Consider the following 24,865-nt stretch of genomic DNA (forward strand, 5'->3'; position numbering starts at 1 on the left):
ACAAAGGATTTTTGCCCTCCATGTTTTTACACATTATATAGTTCTATCCCTGTAAAAGCTCTTTGTCTTATCTTCAACTCAGAGTGATCACAATGGTGAGTTTGGAAACAAATTAGTCATAATAAGTCAGGCTAGTTGGACAATTAAGAGCATGCGCTTTGTTCAGACATGGTGGCTCAGGCTTGTAATCTAGCACCTTGGGAGGCTGAGGTAGGTGGATCACTTGAGCCCAGGATTTCAAGACCAGCCCAGGCAACATGGCAAAACACTGTCTCTACAAAAAATTAGCTGGGCATAGTGGTGCACACTGTAGTCCCAACTACTCAGGAGGCTGAGGTGGGAGAATCACTTGATCCCAGGAGGTAGAGGTTGCAGTGAGCCGAGATTGTACCACTGCACTTCAGCCTGGGTGACAGAGTGAGACTCTGTCTCAAAAAAATAATTTAAAAAAGACCATGAGCCTTACAAAGGCAAAGCTGGGTTTCAGGTCCCAGCCTCGTCACCTTGCTGCTAGGTGATCCTGGGCAAGTTTGACCTCTCTGAGCTTTCATCCGAAAATGAGGACAGTAATCTTTACCATGTGGATTTGTTAAGATTAAATAAACAAATGTGGTAAAAGTGCTGAGTACAGAACCTGGGTTGCATGAATTGTTCATTACATGGCTGTGCTTGTTGAAGGTCAGGGAGCATTCAGAGTCCCTGTGCAGTAAGAAACAGAGTAGCCCAAGCCCTTTTTCAGCTGTGTCCCACCTTTTCCTGGCAGAGCCCTGAGCAATAACTAGGGTGGGAGTTCAGGTTTATTGATGTTTTATTCTGTGACTGCTTTCTTAGGGTATGAGCCAAAAACTTTTTCTCGTTCTTTGTTCTAAACTCAAGAGTATTTGGCACCAGGTTTAGTCCTAGCCTCTGTTTCTCACTTGCTCCTTAGGGAAACTATCTGTTTTTCCTCTGTTAGCTTGTGTCTGCCTCCTCCTATTTTTATTGTCTCTGGCTCTCACATCACCTAAGCCTGACTCCCCATATTTTTATTTCCCACCCCAGCTTCTCACCCAACTCCTGCCTTCACCCATCCTGGATTCTGGACCTTTGTCTTCCCTGGTCACTGGAACCTGATTGTCTTTGTTTCAACTGTCCAACAATTTGGTCCCAGACTCTTGGATTGCACTGGATTGGTGATACCATTTATTCCTTTTCCTCCCTTTGACCTCTCAGCTCTGGGGCCATAGCTCATGTATGACACTTGCTCTATGGAGAAACTTAAACCTTGTTTTCCAAGCTTAGACCCAGAATCATGGCCAATCTTCTCTTGGCCTTATGTGCTGTGTGCAAAACCTTATGCTGTTGCTGCTTTTATTTCTTCCTGGATGAGAAAGACATGACCCGTGGATTATCATCATGAATTCTACAGGCCTCACTCTGTTGTACTTTAGTCAGATCGCAGGCATGAGGCTTATTGCATCATATTTGCCTACCCCCATAAAATTATGAAATCTCTGGAGACAGCAGTTGTCCTTAATTATCTCTGTGTCTCCAGTATTTTGTTCAGGGCCTGTCATACAAAAGAAGGCCTTTAATTAATGTTTTCAGTATTAATTGGAAATTGACACTCTGCCAGAAAAGGTCAACCCACAGCGTCAGGGAGGAGTAGGACCATTGGCTGTTAGAGGGCAGCAGGGACCTTGGAATAATTCCAGAAATGGTATCTCAGCCTCAAGTTATTTGGGGGAATGTCCCATGGTCATTTGACAGAGTCAGTGAGGTGGCCAACCTCTCTGCTTGGGGAAGACTTTCTAGATAACCATTAAGGCACAAAAATTGCTGTGTTTATAGCCTTTCCCCCTCCTTTAACCTGTAAAAGGTAAGTCTGTGTTTGTTTTGTCAGTGTCCTCTCTTTAAAGAGGCAGTATTTTGGCTAGCTGAGAGAGAGAAGCTAAGTTCATCTATAGAACAATCTATACTCTCAGGGGGAGGAGAAGAGGCACAAAAATCACAAAGATCTATGTGGAGACAGCAAACTTTGGGGAGGTCATTTTGCAGAAGAGTGTTCTGCAGCAGCTAAAGGATAAAAGGAATTGGAGAGGAAAGGGAAAGGGTGAATGGGCCCCTCTGATATTCTCTAACAAAAGCAAATAAAAGATTTAGCTTGTGAATTAGCTTTCTCTGTCTTTTTCATTGTTCCATCCCTTGCATCAGGCACAATGCTTGGCACATAGATAGCTCTCAGTTAATATTTATTCAATTAATTCCTTAAATAATATTTGTGGCTGTTGGAATTGTATCCTTCAACAAATGATGCTGCCCAGACTACAAGACCTATAGTCACACAATTCACAGTGTTATGGGGCTTGGAGCACGATTTTTTGAGACCCTAACTCTGGTATGGTGGAGGTATTAATGGAGAGGCAGGGAGACATGTACCAACTCACTCCCAACTTCACAGTGAAGTGGCCATGCCCTTCTGTGCGTTAGTTCAGGACCAAGGACAGCATTCCTTGGACGCTCCCCTCACATTTTAATGCACTATTCCCATGCTTGCGTGTGATTTCAACATCCTGGGCCCCTTGTCTTTCCATTACACCTGCTCTGCAACTTCCCGACTGGGATCAATCTAATACTGACTTCTCCACTTCTAGATATAGACTGCTAAGTACTGCTGGAGAGAAATGACAAAGCTAAACTTTTGGATGACACACAATTTCATGGTCTGTTAGCTCAGCTCCACCAAGCAGTCCTAAAATGTCCCTTGTAGTCACTCTTTATCCCATACCCACAATGGTATTCCAAACCTGCATCACTCCAGCTATTCGCACGTTTGCCTTCCTGTTCTGTCTCCATATATGACTTTGTCTCCTATTTCCAGGGGGAATCGAGGTTACAAAGTGTGAATTCCTTCAACTTCCTTTTTACACTCACTTTGCTTTCTTTGTTCACCCTTAAAGGAAAAGGTGTCCCTTGGCCTCTTCAAAACAAAACCCCCATCTCTGCTTCTGATTTTCCTCCCCAACCCTCAGGTCCTCTAGGACCAGACCCTGTTACCTCAGATATTCTCTCCTTCTTCTTGATCTCTGCTGGATCTTCCTAACATACTGGTTAGTGACCCGGACAACCATGAGACTCTGTCATAATCACAAGGACTTCTTATTTAAATATAGAGATTTGGGGACCCTATTTCTAGCTGACTGAATCAGAGTTTTTGGAGGTGGGCCCTGGAATCTACATATTTAACCAGGATTCCTGGTTCAGAAAACACCATTAAAAGCTCTGCCTTTACTCTTGCTGCCCCCAAACATCCTCCACCCAGGAGCCAGAAAGACCTCTTTATAATGCAAATCTGATCATCTCATTCATTCCTTGTTAAAAGCCAGAGTTTTTGTTTCCTTTAAATAAGTCAGGTTCAAGGCAGGATACACATGGCACATCAAACTGGACAATATGAAGAGAGTTTAATGCTGGTGATATTTACAAAAGTGTGGCAGGATGTGGGACACAAATAAGGCCTGAGCAACACCCCAGGGCTAGCAGCAAAGGGCCTGAAGGGGGAAGAGGAGGGAGCAATTACTTGTGCAATGAAAGAGGGCTGCTTGGCCAGATGTGAAATTAGTGGAAAGAGGCATCTAGCCTGCAGCAAGTGGCAGGAAAGTACAGAGTAAAAGAAATACTCCTCCTTCCTCTGCTTCCTCCTTCTGAACCTGGGTTAGTGCTGGCCTTTGGATGAGGATAAGGGAGACTGTGGTACAGTGTTTACAGGCCAGCCTCCAGCATCCAGAGCTTGGAGCAGGTGGAGAAGGGAGGAGTATGGGTCTTGGGGAAGGGGAACATGCAAACAGAAGTTACGTAGCATGGTTTCTAACCAGCACTCCTAAGATAGGGGCTGAACCCCCATGGTGGCACATAATGTCCTCTTCCGGCAGGCTTTGTCCTCCTGCCTTGCACCCTCCCCTGTAACCTCTATGCAGACTGGCAGAAGTGGGGCTCTGCCAGTCCCAGGCTGTTTACTTGCTCACATCTGTCCCATCTCTTTGCTCATGCAGTCACCTATGTCTGAAATGCCCACTCTGCTTTTGTTCACCTAAAAACTCCCAAACTTCCTGCAAAAGTAAGCCCAAGTGACACCATCTCAATGAAGCCCATCTTTAGCCTTCTCAGCAATAGAATTGACCACTGCTTCCTTCGTGCTCCCATCATACTCCACACTTTTCCACCATTGTAATAGTACAGTTGACCCTCTGTTATGCATCCTCGGATTCAAGCAATCACAAATAGAAAATATTCAGGGGAAAAATAACAATTCAACAATAAAAAATAATACAAATAAAACAATGCAACATAACTATTTACATAACATTTGCATTGTATTGGATATTATAAGTAATCTAGAGATGATTTATACTATACAAGAGGATGTGTGTGGATTTTTGCAAATAGCCATTTTATATAAGGAACTTAAGCATGTGGATTTGGGTATCTGAGGGGGTCCTGGAACCAATGTCCCGTGGATACCAAGGAATGACTGTATTAACATGTATGGAATGCTTACTATATGCCTGGCACTGAGAAGTTTGCATGTGTTAACTAATTAAGTCCTCATAATAACTATATTATCCCCATCTTACAGGTGAGGAAACTGAGGCACAGAGTGGTTAAGTAAGTTTCACTGGATTACCAAGCTAATAATTAGTAGAGACAGGATTTAGAGCCAGGCAGTCTGCTTAACACTGCCATAAAGCTTTATGGCACTAGTACCACTCGACTGTATTAATTTGTTACATGGCTATCTTCCTCTACTCGACCACAAACTCACCAAGGACAGGATGGTATTTTATTTACCTCTTACTCACTACCCTCTTGCCCTGCCCCTGTGCTTAGCACAGCTTGGCAAATAGGGAGTATTCAATAGATGAATGAGGGAAATGAATGAGGAGTGAAAGAAAAGGAATCCTTTACAAACATTCCTTCTTTATGGTTGAGAAGGCTGCAACTCAGAGAAGCTAAATAATTTGCCCTAAGTCCTAGCCTATGCTATAATTTCAATCCAGGTCTTCCTCACTACAATACATCTTTTTACCCACCATATCAGGCTGCTTTCAAAAGGAACACAAAATGTTAATGCTATACAATTGTCCCCAAATAAAAAATATGGCAAGCTGGCAAAATATTGGTTCAATTCATGGAATTGAGGTCAAGATCCAAAGCAGAAACTCTACCGAGGGACCAGGCATGGTGGTTCATGTCTGTAATTCCAGCACTTTGAGAGGCTGAAGCAGGCAGATCACTTGAGGTCAGGAGTTCAAGACCAGCCTGGCCAACATAGTGAAAACCCATCTCTATTAAAAATACATGCACACACACACAAAAATAACCAGGAGTGGTGGCACATGCCTGTAGTCCGAGCTACTCGGGAGCCTGAGGCAGGAGAATCACTTGAACCTGGGAGGCAGAGGTTGCAGTGAGCCGAGAACACACCACTGCACTCCAGCCTGGGCAACAGAGTGAGACTCTGTCTAAAAACAAACAAACAAACAAATAAACAGACTAGAGATATGGAATAGAAAGAAAGTTCTAGGTCAGAATTCAGGTTAATATCCAAAGAGTTGGGATTTAAGAACCACAGTTCTGGAAGCAGAGGACAGACATTTGAATAGCGGAATATTTTGACAGCATCTGAGACAATCCTGCCTCTTTTTGAAGCTATCACTTGAGCAAACAGAGGGTGGCCAGGATTTAAGGAGTGTGTCTTCTGAGGAGCGGGGTGGAGTCTAACCAAAGCCAGGTCTATAGGACAGCTCTCTGGGGGCTCCAGTTCTGTTATTGGAAATAAAGTACCAGTTAACTCAGAGCTCAACTGGCAACTCCTAAAATGAACAGGGAAAGAGGAATTTCTCCTTTCTCATATAAGCCTCCTTCCTTCAATTAAAAACTGTTATAAAGCATGCTTATCAAGGTTGGCCAGTCTCCAAGGAGTGAGGTAATGTGCTGTACCCTACAGCCACAGGCATATACCAGCCAATGGTCAGCTGTCACTATGAGGTACTGTCAGCCAATTTTAAAATTGAAAAATGCATGCCATGATAATGACTTATCTTCTTATCTAAATTTTAAACAGTTAAGATGCCTGGCTTGGAATAGTAATGTATGCAATCAATCAATAATCCCTTATTTTTAAACATAAAGAAGGAGGCATACATTTTCTTATTAATAGAGGATCAGTTTTTATCCTTGCCCCCCAACAAGTAAATGTTCAGCATATATGTTAAGAACATTAGTGTAAGGGGTCCCCAAATGTCTGCTGTTCCACTCACTGAACCCACCCCTCTCTGCTAATGGCTCCATCCTAAGGAGGAAGAGATGGGCTTCCCTCTCTTTCCCAGGAATGCTGATCCCCCAGCACAGGCTAGTTTGTTCTTCCTAGTGCCTCTCAGCTGGCCCCTTCTCTCTTTCCTTTATTACTTTCTCAGTCTAGACTCTAATTGTTCAGTTACTGGGTCAATTGCCTTCAAGGCATTTTCAGCATGGAGATACGCTTTTTGAGCAAAACTTCCAAGCCTGTCCATAATTTGATGCCTCTATACATTGAACACTTTTCTTGACTATTCCTGCTATTCACTTTAATTGGGGGAAGTTTCCACCTTGGTTCTTACAGACAGAAGATCTGGGTTCATTATTCTATACCTTCAAGCCATGTCTCCCCAGCTTCTATCTTTTCCCAACATACAGGCGCAATTCCCATATCTCTTTTTTCTTCAAATCCTCCCCATCTTAGGACCCTCTTTTGCTATGAAGCTTTCCTTGGCTGTACTGGCCAACATTAATCCGCTTCTCCTGATGGCGACCTTGTACATGCCAGGCACCGTGCTAGACACTTCATACCCAACCGCATGCTTAAACTTGCCAACATCTGGGAGGAGAGCTTCCCCTTTCACAGAAGAACAAAGTGAAGTTCAGGAAGGCTAAGCAGCTTGCTCAAGACCTGATAGATAGTAAGTGCTGTGGCTGAGCCCTGATCCTGGAGTTACTGTGAAATTAACCCCTATTCCACCAAGACGTAGCCATCCAGCTTGGGCCTGACCCGTGCACGGACCAGAAGGGCTGGAAGGAGTGTCCTGCTCACATCCTGCTTCCGTGTCCCTCTCACACCATCCTGGCTAGGAATAGTTTCCTCCAAACCAGAGGCATCACTGAAGCTCTTCATCTTTTTTTCTCCTCTGGGAAGAGGAGTTCATTACCTCACTTCTTACTCCCTGCACATTCCACCTCAGGCTGACTTTCCTGAAATATATGCACACATCTTAAGCCTCCTTTACTCTCTTTCTACCTTTGTCTAGTTACACAGAAAGTCTTCCTCGGGTTTTGTCTGTGTGTGTGTGTTTGGTTTTCGGATTTTTTTTTTTTTTTTTTGAGTCACTGTCACTCTGTGGCCCAGGCTGGAGTGCAGTGGTGCAATCATAGTTCACTGCAGCCTTGAACTCCTGGGCTCAAGTGATCCTCCCGCTACTCATCCTCCCCAGTATCTGGGACTACAGGTGCATGCCACCATGCCCAGCTAATATTTTTTTAATTTGTAGAGATGAGCTCTTTCTGTGTTGCCCAGGCTGGTTTCAAACTCCTGGCCTCAAGTGATTCTCCCACCTCAGCCTCCAAAAGTGCTAGGAATACAGGGGTGAACCACTGTGCCTAGCCTTCCTATTTCTTTCCCCCTCAGTGCTCCCCTCCCCCTCTATTTGTTATCACTCTTCTTTGGCCCTGTCCTCTCTCTTAGTATTAACTCTTATCTTCCCATTTTTGTCTCTTTTAACCTTTCTCTTTCATTTCATTGCATTGAGGAGCTGAAAAACCCTGGATGGTGGTTGAGTAAGAGCTGTGCTCCAGGGCACTGTTCAGGAGGTCCAGCATCATTCTGCCTGCATTTGGCTCCCAGTTCTGCCAGTTTCTTACCTTAGGCAAATGGCTAAAACTCTTTCTGATTTTCCTCATCTATAAAATGTGCATGAGAGAAGTTACTGAGGCTGAAATGATACTCCTTTAATGTTTGTCTGTTGTTATTGTTTGCATTTGAATTTGAATGTTCTTGGACAGGGCCCATAGTCTCTACTCTTTACCTTTCCTATTTCCACCACTTTGCCTGAATTACCCATTTCTTTCTTTCTTTTTTTTTTTTTTTTTGTTTTTTTTTGTTTTTTTAGACGGAGTCTCGCTCTGTCACCCAGGCCGGAGTGCAGTGGGGCGATCTCACGCCATTCTCCTGCATCAGCCTCCTGAGCAACTGGGACTACAGGCACCCGCCACCATGCCTGGCTAAGTTTTTTGTATTTTTAATAGAGACGGGGTTTCACCATGTTAGCCAGGATGGTCTCAATCTCCTGACCTTGTGATCTGCCTGCCTTGGCCTCCCAAAGTGCTGGGATTACAGGCTACCCATTTCTTTTATTTGCTTGGCTCCTATAGATATTTGACTTTGTGACCTATACAGACGAAAGCATAGGAACTCTTCAGAATGTCTCTTTCAAATTGTCATTTATTTCTTTATTCTCCTACAAATAGACCAGTTTATTTTCAAGCATCAGTAGTGATACTTACTTATTTTTTGTTATGTTTCATCCCTAGAATTTCAATAAGAGTTTTCTGTCTTCATTTCTTATGTAATGAAGAGGGTTAGATGAGTCTGACCCAATGTCACCAGGTGGCCTTCCTCTTTGAGCTCTCACCAGAAGTGTCTACTCACCCGCACAGATGCACTGGTGAGCAACGTGGAGATCGCTGAAGAGCCCATGGTGCTGATGGGGGAGAGGGTGTACACCTTCCCTCTCAGTAGCAGCTTGGGCCCCTCCTCTAGCATTTCCAGCTACAGAGCCTCTTTTGTCGGGGAGCACAGGGTGTTTTCTTTCCCTCTCTGCCCCCCACTTCCTACCCCAGGGCACACCAGTTATCCTGGCTCCTGTCTTCATCCTTCCATATCCAGTTTCCCACCCCAAACTTCCAGCATTTTCTAGGAGTGTAACTGCTCCCCCCACCACCCCACCCACCAACCCCAGGCAGTTCATGATCGTTTCTTTTAAAATGAACATTCTGGCACATACATCGTTTTTCCCCATGTCATTACTTAGATTTTTATAGACTAGCATAGTATACTAATCAGCATTTATATTACCTTTTCCATGAGCAAACATGTTTTGAATTCCAAGTAACCAACTTACTTTATAAACTTCTAAATGTTATGTCTAAAGTTATATGGCGCTCAGTGAGGACTGGAAATTGTCAGGAATGGCTTCATGGAAAGTGGGGCTTGAGTTAGACCTAGAGGGGTCTGTAGGAGGAGGTCAGACAGGGAAATATTCCAGGTGGAAGGGTGAAGATACGGAAGCAGAATTGAGAGAAGACAGTTAAAACCAGTATGGAGAAGACAGCATTTTATGATTCAATAAATAGAAGCCAATTGATCAATTTAGTTCATTTCCTCTTCCCTTCCACTTTAGGGTTTTAAGTCAGGAATGGCAATACTGGGCACATGTGCTACCTCCAGCACCCATGGCAGATGCTACTAATCATGACACTTGTTTTTCATGAATTTGTTACCAAAACACCAGAGGTTTGGTTTAGGTCCTACTGCTCCCCACACAGAATGCCAATCACCAAGTCAGCAAGCATTGCCAGGGAAGAAGGCTTTAATCAGTGCTGCAACCAAGGAGATGGGAGATGAGGTTTCAAATCCAGCTCCTGGGCTGACAAAAATTAGGGTGTTTATATAGCACAGAAGGCGGGAAAACAGGAATTAGGGAATTAATCATGATCAATGAGGGATTTGATATCTCACTGTCTGGTTGTGGTGATCTAGTGAGTTTCAGTCCCTTGTCTGAGGGTCAGTTCCTGAGGAAGGCACTCAGTTAAGACAAATACAAGTTTCAAGTGTTAAGATGGAGGGCCAATTTTTATGTTTATTCAGTGACCCATAAATATCATTTCTATGGGAAAACTGGGTCAGTTTCAAGTTCAGACAGGGCCTAAAATTTTTTTCATAATGTATCATACCAAGCAGTTCTTTTTTTTTTTTTTTTTTCTTGTAGACAGAGTCTCCCTCTGTAGCCAGGCTGGAGTGCAGTGGCTCAAACATGGATCACTGCAGCTTCGAACTCCTGAGCTCAAGTGATACTCCCAACATCAGCCTCCTGAGTAGCTGGGACCACAGATGTACACCACCACACCTGGCTAATTTCTATTTTTTATTTTTATTTTTTGTAGAGACAGAGTCTCCCCATGTTGCCCAGGCTGGTCTCAAACTCCTGAGCTCAAGCTATCCTCCAAAGTGGTTGGACCATAGGTGTGAGCCATAACACAGGGCCCATCCCAAACAGTTCTACCAGTTGATCAGAGTTGGCATGCAATGTGAAATCCATTTTCTATTCATGTCCTGAGTTTAGTAAATCTGGTGATTTTTATCTCTAAATGGAACTGCTTTATGAGTATCTTTATTAAGTCCAAAATGTAAACAGCCATTTAGAACAACATTAATATAATTATTCAAATGCTTTACGATACTATCTTGCCAGAACATAGATTTCATAGTGATAAACCAAAACCCACTTAACTAATGCTTATATTTCCTTTTAAAAGGTGTCATTGGTCCAGTTACTAATGATATTAATTGCTTTATTTCCTCAGATCCCAATTTTGCATTGATCCATTTTCCAGGGCTTAGTATTGATTTTTTAAGGAATAACTTGTATAATATTAAGTGAGACAGCCATATCAATCAATTATAGTCCTCTCCTCAAATGGACAATTTATGCCTTGTAAACGTGGGTCTACACATAATGTTTTCTACAATGTCAGTAGGATTTCAAGTGCCTGGGGTTCTGTTCTTTTCTTTGTGGATTCCTTTCTCTGCCTGCCTTCTTCCCCTTCTCTTCTTGGCCTAATTATTATCTTTCAAGAACTAACACAGGAATTGTCTTTCTGTGAGATCTTTCTGGAATCCCCACATTCACCATCACAATTAGTTTCTCTCTCCTCTCGGTTCTGTAGTGCTTTGTTTTTGCACCTTTAGCAGAATGGCTAGTTAGTCAGGGACGTGCCCATGTCCCCAGCTAGACTGGGAGTTCCTTGAGGGCAGCACGTGCCTTGTCACCTTCTTCTCACCTCCATCTAATACGAAGTAGGTGGCAGATGCATCCTTTCCAAATGATTGACATCAATAAGACATCGAAAAAATATTGGGCTAGTAGAATTTTAATTTTGTTTGAACATGTTAATGTCCATGTTGGTTTACTTGAGAACACATAATTGGTGTAAAATTAGGTGACAAATTTGTAAATGTGGATTTAGGGAGTCATTCACATTGGAAGATTGAATTCTACTGCTGACTTCTACTGACTAAACTGCTGGCATTCTGTTCTTTACAGTAAAAGTGACATTGGGTGAAAGCATTGGTATCAGTGTCTAGCTGTTTTGAGCTGAGGCTACCTTTGTTTGAATGAAGGGAATATTTGGATCATCTGACTGGAAATATGCATGTCATGAGACAAGTATGCTGGCACTTCTGTTATGACAACAGATGCTATCCTCTTCCTGAGTGAACTGGGAAAGGCAGGGAGTTTGGGGAGACCTGCAGCATGACCTGGGTCACATTCAGAATGCGTTCTGCTGTTCAGAGTTTCCTTGCTCTTGAGTATCACCCTTTGCCTCAGTTTTTCAGATGGAAAATGGGTGGAAGTCAGTGGAATTATTGTGTAATAAAAACAGCTAATGCTTATTTCCTATGCATCAAGTACCGTGCTGAATACATGAGCTCATTTAATCCTGACAACAGCCCTGTGAGGTGTTACCATTAGGATGCCTACTTTACAGGAGAGGAAATGGCACCTTGGAGAGATTAAGTGATGTGCTCAAGGCCAAATCCTAGTCAATGGAAAAGTCTGAGACCCAAATTCAAGTCTTTTTGACCATTGGGCCTGTGTGTGTGTTTGTGTGTGTGTGCGTGCGTGTGTGTGTGTGTGTGTGTGTTACCTCCATGCTAAGCTGCTTCTGCGGTAGCTCTGGAGAGCCTCATAAAAGAGCTAAATAAATAAAAGGGGTACGGGATATCCTTATTAGAGAGAAGAGTGTTTAGTAGGAGGTTATTATCTGTTTTCTTGAGAGAATTCCTGGCCTAGAGTAAAGACAGATGTTATAAAAACTGTACCCTGGTTGATTTGATTGACACCTCAAGATGTTTTGAATCTAGTTACACTTACATTACTGTCAGGTGATTTCTGAGATGTTGCTTTGTTGCAGTGCAAGTTCAGAGGACAAAGGTCTTCCAGGGTTGGAGGGGTCAGTGTGAGTGGAGCATTGGAGGTTGTGCCGCCTTTTCTGAGCTGTGCATGGTTGTCTTTTTTCCTACCAGTAGGTGGAAATAGAACTGAATCTTTCAGCACTTGCTCTTTCCGCTGAATCCTGGCAGGATTCCTTTAATTTCTGCCATGAAGGAAAAAAATAAAAAACCTCAGGAGAATTTTGGAGTGTACAGTTGGAGGACTGTTATTCTGCAGACTGGATTACTTCCAGTCTGATGGTCAGATAATGGTTTCAGCCTCCTAGAAGGCCAGGGTGCTGGAAGCAGCTGCTGGCAGCCGTGGGTGTCCCATGAGCTCTGCTGGACACCCACCTTGAGGGGGGCTTTTCCTATCCTGACCACACATCCTTTTACAAGACTCCTCCCATCCCACCCGTTTAAACCTTTGTCTTTACCATGAAGTTGTGTATCATGTTTATTTTCAGAAACTACATTTCTGAAATTAAAATCTACCAAGCTGAAACAGCACATAAATGGATAAAGTACAAGAGGAAAGCCTCCCACCCACAGTTCCCCCACTTTCTCATTGTATTAACTGTTTTTTGCATACCTATCCAGACTTTTTCTATAACATAAACAACTATATATCTCATCGAAATAAAACAGGCATTATGTAACAAGTGTTGTTCTTTGCTTTGTGCACTTATGAGTGTATCAGGGCTGCCTATGAATGTGATTCGCTCTAGTGTTTCCCAGTTGGGGGCAGTTTGGCCCCCGAGGTGACACTTGGCAATGTCTGGAGACATTTTCAGTTGTCAACAACTGGGGTGACGGGATGCTACTGGCATCTAATGGGTAGAGGCCAGAGATGTTGCTAAATATTCTACAAGGCACAGGACAGCACCTCACAAAGCATTATCCAGCCCCTAATATTTAGTACTGAGGTTGAGAAACCCTTTGCTAGGTAACCTCATTCTTTGCAATGGTGCACTGAATTCTATAGTGTGAATTTCTCATCCTATGTTAATGTTTTCCTACTGGCAGTCACTTAAGGTTGTTTCCAACTCATCTCACCTGTAATCCCAGACCTTTGGGAGGCCGAGGTGAGAGAATCGCTTAAGGCTAGCAGTTTGAGACCAGTCCAGGCAACATAGTGAGACCCCAAGTCTCCCAAAAAAATGAAAATAAATAAATTAGCCGGGCATGATGGCATGCATCTGTAGTACTAGCTACTCTGGAGGCTGAGGCGGGAGGATCAATTGAGCCCAGGAGTCAAGGCTACAGTGAACTATGATTGTGCCACTGCACTCCAGCCTGGGTGACAGAGCAAGACACTGTTTCAAACAAACAAACAAACAAACAAAAAACAGTGTTGGAATAAATATTGGTTTACATCTTTGTGCACTTTGAGATTTTGTTTCTGTGAGATAAAGATACAAAATTAAAATATCTGAGGATAGGGACTTTATTTTAAAAGTAAAAAGTGCTCTTTTACACCCAGAATCCCTAATTTGCTGTTCCAAAAAGCAAAAGACCTAAAAACAAAGTTTAAAAATTCACAGCAAACACAGGATTTGGTGGCAAAACCTTAGTTGAACTTGTGTGAGGCTAGTCTTTATTTATTACATTTAATGTGAATATTTAGATATCTGTTGCAGAAGTCTTTATTTGATTATGGGTTACTGTCTCAGTCTCTGATGATGTAGTTACATAATATGGCACTTTATTGACTTTTTAAAAATATCTGAATTGAATTCTAAAGCTCTTTCAGCTTTTTGGCAAACATTGCCATCTGATAGATTTGTTTGCATTAGAATGGCAGCCTCGGGAATTTAATATTATAGTGATGTGCAGCATTTAGTCCTTAATAATTCTTATATGTTGAAATGAGCAGGTTGTGGTGACTTCAGTGACTTTGTTTTCAGCATCTATAACCTCCTTTTAAAGGTGATTTTAGTCCTATAAAGAAAAATTGCATGTTTTCAGGTCGCAATTCTTGCCTTGTGCTTTTCCGTACAAATTAGCCCCTCAGAAAACATGAAGCATGGTCTTGAAAATCACTTTTTGCTCATTTTTTTTTTTTTTTGAGACAGAGTCTCGCTCTGTCACCTAGGCTGGAATGCAGTGGTGCTATCTCAACTCACTGCAACCTCCCCTCCCAGGTTCAAGCAATTCTCTGCCTCAGCCTCCCAAGTAGCTGGGATGACAGGCACCCACCACCATGCCTGGATAATTTTTGTATTTTTAGTAGAGACGAGTTTCACCATCTTGGCCAGGCTGGTCTTGAACTCCTGACCTCATGAACCACCCACCTTGGCCTCCCAAAGTGCTGGGATTACAGGCGTGAGCCACCATGTGTGGCCTGCTCATTCTTTAAAAGATTGGCAATAGCTACAACATTTTGCATGCTTGCTGTGTTTCATGCTTAGCAAACATTACCAAATCTGACCTCCACAACAATACCTCTAGGAGGTAGTCTTTTTGTCTTAGTTTATCTGCAGGGAATGGGCTTCTGGAAGTCGAGGATGTGTGCAAAGTAACATCTGGGAAGAGGCAGAACCCAAATCTGCAGCTGTAGGTGCTACATCCCTCCACGGTGTAATTAGAATTCACTTTCCCCAATGTGGACAGAGTTTTACTATTTCTATTAAATTGTAATTAATTAAATTGTAATTGGTAGCAGTTACAAAATTTTTGAGAAAAAAAATAGCCCCAAGTTGCTTTTTCTCTCAAGGGGCTACACTTGGACTTGATGGCAAATAGGCAAATGTCACTTGAGTCAAGTGGATATTTTCATCACAACATTAAGAGAAAGCATTGGAGCAAATCTGAGGTCACGAAGCTCTCCCACCAAAGAACTAAGCATTATTTGAAATGAGAAAACATTAATGTCCTCTCTGGAGCCTGGAATTGACATGAAATTAGGGAAAAGCATTGAGTTATATTTATTTCTTTTGGTTTAATCCCAAGAAGACGTCGGTTTTCATTATGAAAGGGGAGGGGAACATCACACACCAGGGCCTGTCGTGGGGTGGGGAGCGAGGGGAGGGATAGCATTAGGAGAAATACCTAATGTAGATGATGTGTTGTTGGGTGCAGCAAACCACCATGGCACGTGTATACCTATGTAACAAAACTGTACGTTCTGCACATGTATCCCAGAACTTAAAGTATAATTTTAAAAAAATTTTAATTTAACATAAAAAATTTAAAAACATATTATCTTCTATTCTTTATAGCAGAGCCAGTTCAAGAACCCTCAGAAAAAATTCTTGCCCTAAGCCAACTGGAATTTCTGACTTCTGAATTTTTTGTATGTGACAGGCTTAGCCTGGGGTAGAGTCCAGGAAGGATGGTTCTAGGTTGGTTTTTTAGCTGTTGCTGACATGATTCCCTTTGCTGCCTCCTAGCTCTCGAGGTTTCTCCAAAAAGCATATGCAAGGAACTTTCCTATTCCTTCCTTGGAGGAGTTTCCGATGTTCCTTCTCCACTGTGTCCTCTGCAACTCAATCCACTGATTTGTTTTAACATTTCAAGTTTATAGCTGATTTTACTATTGTGATGGGGAATCCTAGGGTATGAACTGTGTGCAGGACAGTTAACTACTCCTGTTATTTCTTGGCTTGCTAGGTTTTTATTGTTACTTTCAGCTGTCTTTCAGCCTTTTACCCATCGTCCTTCACCTTTGATGAGTTCTCTCTGGTTCTTTGGTTTTTGAGAAAGACCTAAGTACACTCCCCTTAGTCCCTCATTTAAATGCCCATTCTCACAGCACCCCTGAACCTTGAGATGTCTTTAGATTCTGCATGAACACCTCACAGGTCCAAACTCCTCTCTGCCTCAGGCCCTTTGTATGTGCTAGTCCCTCTGTCTGGGACACACTCTCCTAGCTACCAGCCTCTTTTTACCTGGTTGTTAACTTCAGTTTATGTTCTCAGGTAAGCCTTCCTAGACCACCACACCCCTTCTCCTAGCTAAGATCAGCTATTAGTCGTGATTCTTTCATGAGTCAGTCTCTACCATGAGATTGGACATGCTGTTAGCCCAGGGACCAAGTAAAATGTTTCATTTCAGTGCAATGACTATTTGTGCAGTGAATGAACAAATGAGGCCTGTACTTCTCTGGATTCCGAGTCAGCTTCTCTGCTTTTAGACTTTATTTTCCAGATCTACATTTTTACTGAAATATGTGTGTTCCCTCACATCATTCACCTGTCCTTTTCACTGGCCCCTTTCACCAGCCTTTACACTGTTCCCATTGTAGGCCCAGCCTGCACTCTCAAAAACAGAGTTATCCAGGCACTTCTGTGTTCTGTTGTTTCTTAATATCAACAGGTTGTTTTAGAGATAGTTTGTTTGCTTGTGTTTATTTATTATGGGTATTTCCAGAATACTAGGAAAGCACAAGGAGCTTATGACAAATAGCCATGTACCCACTGCCCAGACTTGCAGGTGGAAACATTTGCAGTGTTTGCTTCAAAGAAATAAAATGTTACAGAAACAGTTGAGGCTCCTACTCTCTCCTCTCCCCTCAGAGCTAACCACTGTGTGGACAATTGCCACATGAATTGTTGGAACACCTGCAAATGAAAGTAAATAGGAAACTTGACATTTTGGCTAGATTATGGGTGGGAAATGTTATCTCAATCTTGTTTTTTTAAATATTTAACTGATTTCTAGTAAAGTTGAGCATTTTTAATGTTTATTGGCTACCTGGGCTGCTTCTATGAATTACATGTTTTTATCTTTTTCCATTTTACCTATTTGCCATTTTTCTATTTATTTTTCTTCTTGGTTTGTAAAGATCTCTGTGTATTTGGATTATTCTGTTGCCTGTAATATGTGTTACAAATACCAACTTCTAATCCATAACTTTTCATTTAGTTTTGTTTATATTATCATGTGTTGTGTAGAAATTTTAAATTTCTTTGTGAGCTAATGAACATTTTTCTTTATGATTTCTGCTTTTTATATTTTAGGAAATCCTTATGCTGAGATTGTGAAGGTATTCTCATCAAAATGTTTTAAATGTTTTGTTTGTTACATTTTAACCTTTCATTCATTTGGAATTTATTTTTGTAGTTAGGTAGAAATCTATTTTAACCAAGCTGCAGTATGCAGTTGAGTATATTTCTTCCTTTGCTATCTTTATACCACTGGCTTGTTTTTCATGTCTTATTACACTGCCTAGTACCTCTAGTATGGTATTAAATAGACATGTCCTCAGGCATTTGCTAAACCTTACTTAACTTGATTACACTAATAATCAATAATGTAGGTCTGTATCAGCTTTATAGATGAAGTGACTGAAGCTTAGAGTAGTTAAGTAACCTTTCCAGAATCATACAGCTAGGAGGTAATTAACAGAGTCTGGAGTCAAACCCTGGTCCCAGTGACTTCAGAGTCCAACTGCCTATACTGCCTCTTGGTCTCAGATGACTTGGGGGAAAGGTGTCCTTTTCCACCTTGCCTGCTTGTGCAGGCATGAAATTTTATTGAAGTGATGCCAGAGAAGCACTTCCAGTGTGTCTGAAGAAAACTAATAGACTTTGTTTAATTTAGACCTGCCAAGAGTAGATTAAAGAACCTTATAAGTATGAAACAGTTCTTATTCCAGATAATATAAGCATTCGCTCAGGTAATATAATCACATCTCAGTGGAACTTCAGCTACAGGGAGTAGATCTTCATAGTAAATTAACATTCTGAGGAATATTAACAAGTAACTGCAATGCCTTCCTTCCCAGCCTCTCTCCATGAAAAAGCTGAGGCACCTTACAAAGATCGACCTAAAACAAGGTGAAATAAGAAGATGAGAAAATTAGGACAAAGAGAAATAATATGGTAAAACAGAAAATAATTATTGCCTTAGTGTCATTGGCTAGAGTTTGGCCACCACATAATCCTAAGCTTCCTAGCAACTGAAGCAAAGAAAACCTATCCAGCTCTACAATTCACAGTGGGCACGAGATGAAAATAGAATGGTTGCTAGGGGGATACTCAGCTTTTCCTGCTCCCGGGACTGGAGAGAAGCTTGTGCTTTGGTCCCCAGGGAGGGGCCTTGTGCGATCACAGGGACAGCGCTTACAGCATCTTCTCAGTGGTGGGAGTGCACCTCATGTGACTACATTCCCCTCTACTTTACCTCAAGCTCCTTGAGGGGTGTGTTCTTCATCATATATCAGAGCCCAGCACAGTGCCTGAGACATAGTAGGTGCTCATAATGTATTTTTGAATGAATGAATGTTATTTGTAATTTCTGTCAATAAAAGCCAATGGGTGGATACAAGATCAATACACAAAAATTAATAATTTTTTCCATACATTAGCAATGAACCATCTGGAAATAAAATTTCTAAAAATTCCACTTATAATATCATCCAAGCAATAAAATAATTAGGAGTAAATTTATCAAAAAAGATGCAAGACTTATCCACTGAAAACTACAGGACATTGTAGAAAAACCAATGGCAAACATTTGAACAAATTCATTAAAAGCAATTCTATGTGAAGCAAAAATACAGAGATTTTTAGGTATATGGCTTTCTGATGATCTGACTTGATCAAAAGGTTTAATTTAAAATTTTAAGAGGAATATTTAAGCTGAACATAGTTTTGGCAATTCTCTATGATTATTTCTTTTTGCAACCAAGCTCCTGATAAGAAGGAATCACAGAGAATTGGAGTTTGCATTCTCTGTTTGCATTGCATCAGATTCTTGGTCAAGAATCTAAATGTTGCCAATAAAGGGTGCTGTTAGGAATTAAGGTGAGCCCATAACATATGTTACCATAATTGCTTTGTGAATTGGAAAGGTGTGTATTGGATAAAATAACATCAGGGTGTATGTGAAAAATACACTGCCTCAAATGTTTAGCAGTACCTAATTAAAGACCCTTAAGATTACTGATTCCAATAATTAATCTGTATTCTGATGTATAAATGCATCTGTCGTTTTCATCAGCCCATTTTTTTGGGGCCCACAACATATGCTTAACAGTTCCCTAAACAACTCTATAAAGGAGGCACTGTTACCATCTCCTTTTACAGAAGAGGAAACTGAGGGCTAGGGAAGATAAGCCATTTGCCCAGGGTTCCACACTAGCATGTGATAGACCAGAACCTGCACCCAGACACCCATTTGCCCTGCTGTGCAGCCCCTCTCATTTCTGGCCTAAAGATAGCCAACAGCAGTTTCCTCTGATTCGCTAGAAGTATTTTTCCTGTTAGGTATAGTGTGTGCTTGGACTTTGGAGCCTTCATTTTGATGTTGTGCTCGGTATGCCACAATTAAAGAATTATCCTAATTTTAAGATCATCTTTCCAGAGAGTCCCTCAGAACTTCAGGATAACCAAGTACAGTCTGAATGACATTTGCCAAGTGTTGGCCTCAGAAAATTTATTGCTTCAACAGGGGCCTGTTGCCAGTAACGATTGGCCGACTTTTTTCTTGCCTAGCAAAGACTTTCATTCTGTAAAGGTAACTGAGAGTTTGTAGTTAAGATCTTGGACTCCAGACTCAGTGGACACGGTTCAAGTCCTGGCTTAATAATAGAACCTTCCACATAGTATTATTGGGAGGATTAAAGGAGGCTATCACATAGGGCACTTAGCACCGTGGGGTGCTTAGAAAGCTTTTAAGAATGGTAGCTGCTAAAACATACAATCCTTTAAAGTTGGACTTTGGAGTAGGGAGTGCGCTTCGACAACCAGCAGTAGCTGCCAACAGTTTAGACTGAGAATGGCTCTGTGCAGCCAAGCCTCCTAAAGCCACCTGGAAGCTCTCCAGTCTGGACTTTGAAAATTTAAATATTTTTCAAATTTATTTTTGACCAAGTTTAAAGAAAAGGGATTCCCACAGTGTGAAAGGGGCTGCCATAGCTTTGCCATTTCCCCTAAGGAAGGGCCTGAGGGAAGCTTCTTTTTGTTGGTGTAAGAAATGAGGGGAGAGGGCAAGAGTTTGGGGTAGAGAAGAACTGGACTGGAAGCTGAGTCTGGTCCTCTTTAGTCTGCCTCTTCAGGCCCCCATCCCCGGCCACCTATTCCTCTTCTGTAAAACCAGGGCGCTGGACTAAGAGGCCCTTCCTGTGCTGACATTCTGTGAAACCATAAACGCTTGTCTTGAGCTACAGTTTAATGTGAGCCCTCAGGGCCGTTGTAAGTCTGGGCCATTGGAAAGATGTCTCTGCATCTTTCATGAGTCAAGAGGTGGCTTCGTCTTTTATCTTGTCTGGTGTCCATACATCCCAGCTTTAAATTCCTCTTAAAATTTGGAGCCAGGGAAAAATTTCTCTTGCTGCTTGAATCTTCACACTGTTTCTGATTGGACAATGCCAATGATACACCTCAGGGTATTTCTGTTATTGTTTCATTTGCCAAGAATCTCAGAGCTAAATGCAGTGACCAGCAATTGTGGCTTCCTTCAAACAAGTCAGGTCTCAAAATCTATCTTAAAACTGTATGTTGCTGTTTAATTTTATGTACTTTAATGGAGAAGCCACATCAAATCCATTTGTGGCATTAAACAGGAAAAATCACCCATGCAGAATGACATAGTAAATAAATGCAGAAATGCATGAATACCCCTCCTCACTGTCAGCTGGCTCCTTCTCTGCCCCTAGTGAGTATGAAATTACAACAACAATAACAAATAAAATGTATAAAGGACCTACTCTGGACCAGTCACTGTTCTAAGTAGTTTATGTATATTTTCTCATTCAACAATCTTGTGTTTGGGGGTACTATTATTGTATGTATTTTAAAATGAGGACAGGCAGGATTTGGGGGGACATTAGACCCTGCAAAATTCTTTGGCTTTGGGGGTCCTAGTGGCAGAGAGGCTTTGCCCCATCTGGTACTGGCTTGTTTATGTGGCTAACTAGTAAGCTAACCAAAGTCAAACAACCAAGAAAAAGACAAGGAGGAGGAGGGGAGAATTGATGACCACAGAAGGCAGGAAAACCCTCTCTGGCTTCTGACTATCCTGAGATCTACTCTGAACTCTGGTACTGACTTGAGGAATCTGTGCCGTCTCAGAGGCAGTCCATATTTTGGAGTGTGTATGGGGGTAGAGCTGTGCTTGGAGGAGTCATCCCGAGTTCCTGCAGACAGGACTGTTAGGAGGCCAGCTGGGCTGCAGGGTGTTCCACATGTCCATTGAGGCACCCTGCCTACACCTGATGAGTTTGTAGAAACATTCCCCAGCGGTTGCCTGACTTCCAGGGCTGGCACTAAAGGGGGAACTAGTCAGCCCATTTGACCACGAGTCCTAAATAGTTCCCATGGAATATTCAGTGCTCTGCACTTACTTCTCTTAGCACTGAATGCCAGAACGGCCACTAGCAAGGGCAGGATGGGAAACTGTAGTAGCCTGTCACGAGCAGGCTGATCATCCAGGGCCTGGCCTGGAAGACAGACTGGGTAAGTATAGTCTTCATTTGGCCATTGTGCTCAACTGGCAATGTGCCTACAGTCAATATGCAGATGTCTAGATGTGGCCAAATAATAATACAATTTTAAAAAACAAATAATCGAGAATTTGCATGTTCAAAATATCTCTCAGTCAACAAATATTTGTTGAGCCATCCCCTGTGCCCAGTACAATGCCAGATCCTGGGGGCACGGCAGCAAGCAAGCTCGTTGGGGACCTGCTGATTGGGAGCTCACAGTGAGCAGGCAGGCATGTGATTATTCTGCAGGCAGTGACTTCTGGTGTGGTTAAGTGCTGTGCTGGGGAAGCTTTGTCTTTTGGAATCTCTTTGGGTGGCTCTTTAATCTGGAGATGGTATCATTGCTCAAAACATTTTTGGAGCTGCCCTTTAGGAATTGCCTTTAGTACTGATTTGGGTCACACAGTAAAATCTATCTCACTTTTATTTTACAGCCACACCCAGCTTGTGACCAAAAATGGTATTGCCCAGCTTGACGACCCATTTTATTTTCTAGTCTTGGCTCTGACTTGCTTGTAAGCCAAAATTACATCCACCCTTTAAAGATGGATATTTATGACCGCTGAGCATATTAGCAGTAATTTGGATAATTTTGAAGCAATTTCTCACTTGCCCAAGCTCCCATTGTCCTTTATATCTCTGTTGTAACACTGTCCAATCTCTCTTGCAGCTGAATTACCTCCTTCTGCCTGTGTTTTCCCCACTAGGGTGGGGGTCTTGGAGGATAGGCCCATACGTCTACACTCTCTGCAGTGCCCAGCACGGAGCAGATGTTCAAAATGTGTATTTATTATAGTTGAATGTATGGGTTGAATTGAAAGGAATCCAAGAGGTGTCTCAGGATTGCTCTGAGTAACAGGAGCACTGTTGGAATGATGGGCAGCCCAGCGGGCTCTGGAATCTCACAGGTCTGGCTCCAGTCCCTATTTGTCCCCTTGACCAGCTGTGTGGCCCTATGCAAATCATTCATTCCCTCAGATCCTTCATTTCCTCATCTGTGGAATAGAGATAATAATACTTGCCTTACTGGGGCTATTATAAGGACAAGTGGAATATTCACATAGTGCCCTAAGCACAGTGCCTAAATGGAGGTGATTAGTATTCTTGTAATATTGGAGCAAATTCTTGTTTGGATGCATAAATTCTGATTAAAAAAAATAACTCACCCAGAAGTCACATTATTTAAAATCATTTGCTGGCCAAACACAGTGGCTCATGCCTGTAATCCCAGCCCTTTGGAAGGCCAAGGCATGAGGATTACTTGAGCCCAGGAGTTCGAGACCAGCCTGGGAAACATAGTGAGACCCTGTTGCTATAAAGTTTTTTTAAAAATTAGCCAGGTGTGTTGGCTTGCACCTGTGGTCCTAGCTACTCAGGAGACTGAGGTGGGAAAATCACTTGAGCCTGGGAGATCGAGGCTGCAGCGAGCTGTGATCACGCCACTGCACTCCAGCTTGGATGACAGAGCGAGACCCTGTCTCAAAAAAAAAAAAAAAGAAAAGAAAAATCATTTATCATAGAAAATGTATTCTGCAAGGAACCCTAGAGCCCATCTAAGTCCAACCTCCTAATTTTCTCTTTCTTTTGTAGAGAGAGGGTCTTGCTCTGACATCCAGGCTGGAGTGCAGTGGTGTGATCACAGCTGTAACCTCAAACTCCTGGGCTCAAGTTATCCTCCTACCTCAGCCTGTCAAGTAGCGGAGACTACAGGCGCACACCACCATGCCCAGCTAATTTTAATGTTTGTAGAGGCAGTGGGGGAGGGGTCTTACCATGTTGCCCAGGAAGGTCTTGAACTCCTGACCTCAAGCCATCCTCCCACTTCGTCCTCCCAAAGTGTTGGGATTACAGGCATGAGCCACCATGCCTGTCCCCAACCTCCTAATATTAATGAGATTCAAAAAGGGAAGTGGACTGACTAAAGTCATTGGTTCATGACAGAACTGGGCCAGGCCAGAGCTGTTTTCATGTGACGTTTGATACTTACCCCTACATTTGGAGGTGCCACCTTCCTTGCAAGGGCCTTGCATTTAGGCCAGGAGCTCAGATACTGGCACTTCTGGACAATGGCAGCCAAGAATTTAGGATATGCACTTGGGGAGCCACAGCACATGCTTTGCACACCCTTTTGCAGCAACACTTTGTCCCTCTGCAGGGTGTTGAGCATGCTGCTGTGGTTGTGTAGCTCACAAAGCTGGCCTAAGTAATACAAACTGGTGGTTAGGAAGCATGCCGACAAACCTGGTACCATTACTTAATAGCTTACCCCTACTTGATCTCTCTGAGCTTCACCTTCTTCACCTGTAGCATAGGAACAATAATGGAATCCACCCCATAGGGTTGTTGTGAAGGTTAAATGAGATAATGCATGAAAGTGCTTACACATTGCCTGGCACAGGATAAACACTTCTTAAAATTTACTATTATGATCAGTAATACATCCAGACCAAATATTCTGCCTCTGGCATCTCCACTAGTCTCAAGCTAACCTCTAATCTGCAATGAAGCCTTACCAGGTCTCTCTTCCAAGCAGGTGCTGTTGACAGACTTTTACCCCTCCCTTCACAAACACGACCTCTCACATCTCCTGTTTCACCCCAACCATGGACCACAAGATCCTAAAGTAATCAATAGCAGTTGCCCATCAATAATAGGGCTAGGAACTCCTGGGTTTTCTTGTTCATCATCGGTTATAGGAAGAAAAATGGACCACTGGCTTAAACAAATACTGTCTTTCTTAGGAGTTGTCTTTACTTTGAAGGCACTTAGACCCTTGGGAGGCTCTGCTATTCTGCAGCATGGCAGGTGCCCACATACCTGGATGGCTGCCTTCTATTATTATTCCCTTGATACTGGGTTCTTTGCACATGTATACACTTTGGGTTCTATTTGCTACCCTTTTTTTTAAACTTGACTAAAACAGTGAGTGATTGGGAAGTTCTGAATTTCTATTTGGAAAACAAATTGATGAGATCAGAAAAATCCAAGTAATCCTAAATTTACAGAAGCCAGATTACTAAAACGCAAGGACATTTTTTTGTAATGTAGAAAAGTTATGTTTCACAGAGGTTTTTGCAATGCCCTGACTCTGGATCGCAGCCCTCCCTCGATTCTGGGTATTACATCATTTCATTTCAGCTAATGTAAACACT

The 24,865-nt window shown here is 42.4% G+C and overlaps 1 protein-coding gene across 6 annotated transcripts in view; it reads left to right on the forward strand.

Annotated features, from left to right (window-relative positions):
* Positions 1-24,865, forward strand: part of PLCE1 (phospholipase C epsilon 1) — a 333,932-nt gene that overhangs the window by 69,955 nt on the left and 239,112 nt on the right. The gene's annotated exons all lie outside the window — the stretch shown is intronic.

Source organism: Pan troglodytes, chromosome 8, assembly GCF_028858775.2.
Source record: "Pan troglodytes isolate AG18354 chromosome 8, NHGRI_mPanTro3-v2.0_pri, whole genome shotgun sequence".
NCBI classification, from domain to species: domain Eukaryota; kingdom Metazoa; phylum Chordata; class Mammalia; order Primates; family Hominidae; genus Pan; species Pan troglodytes.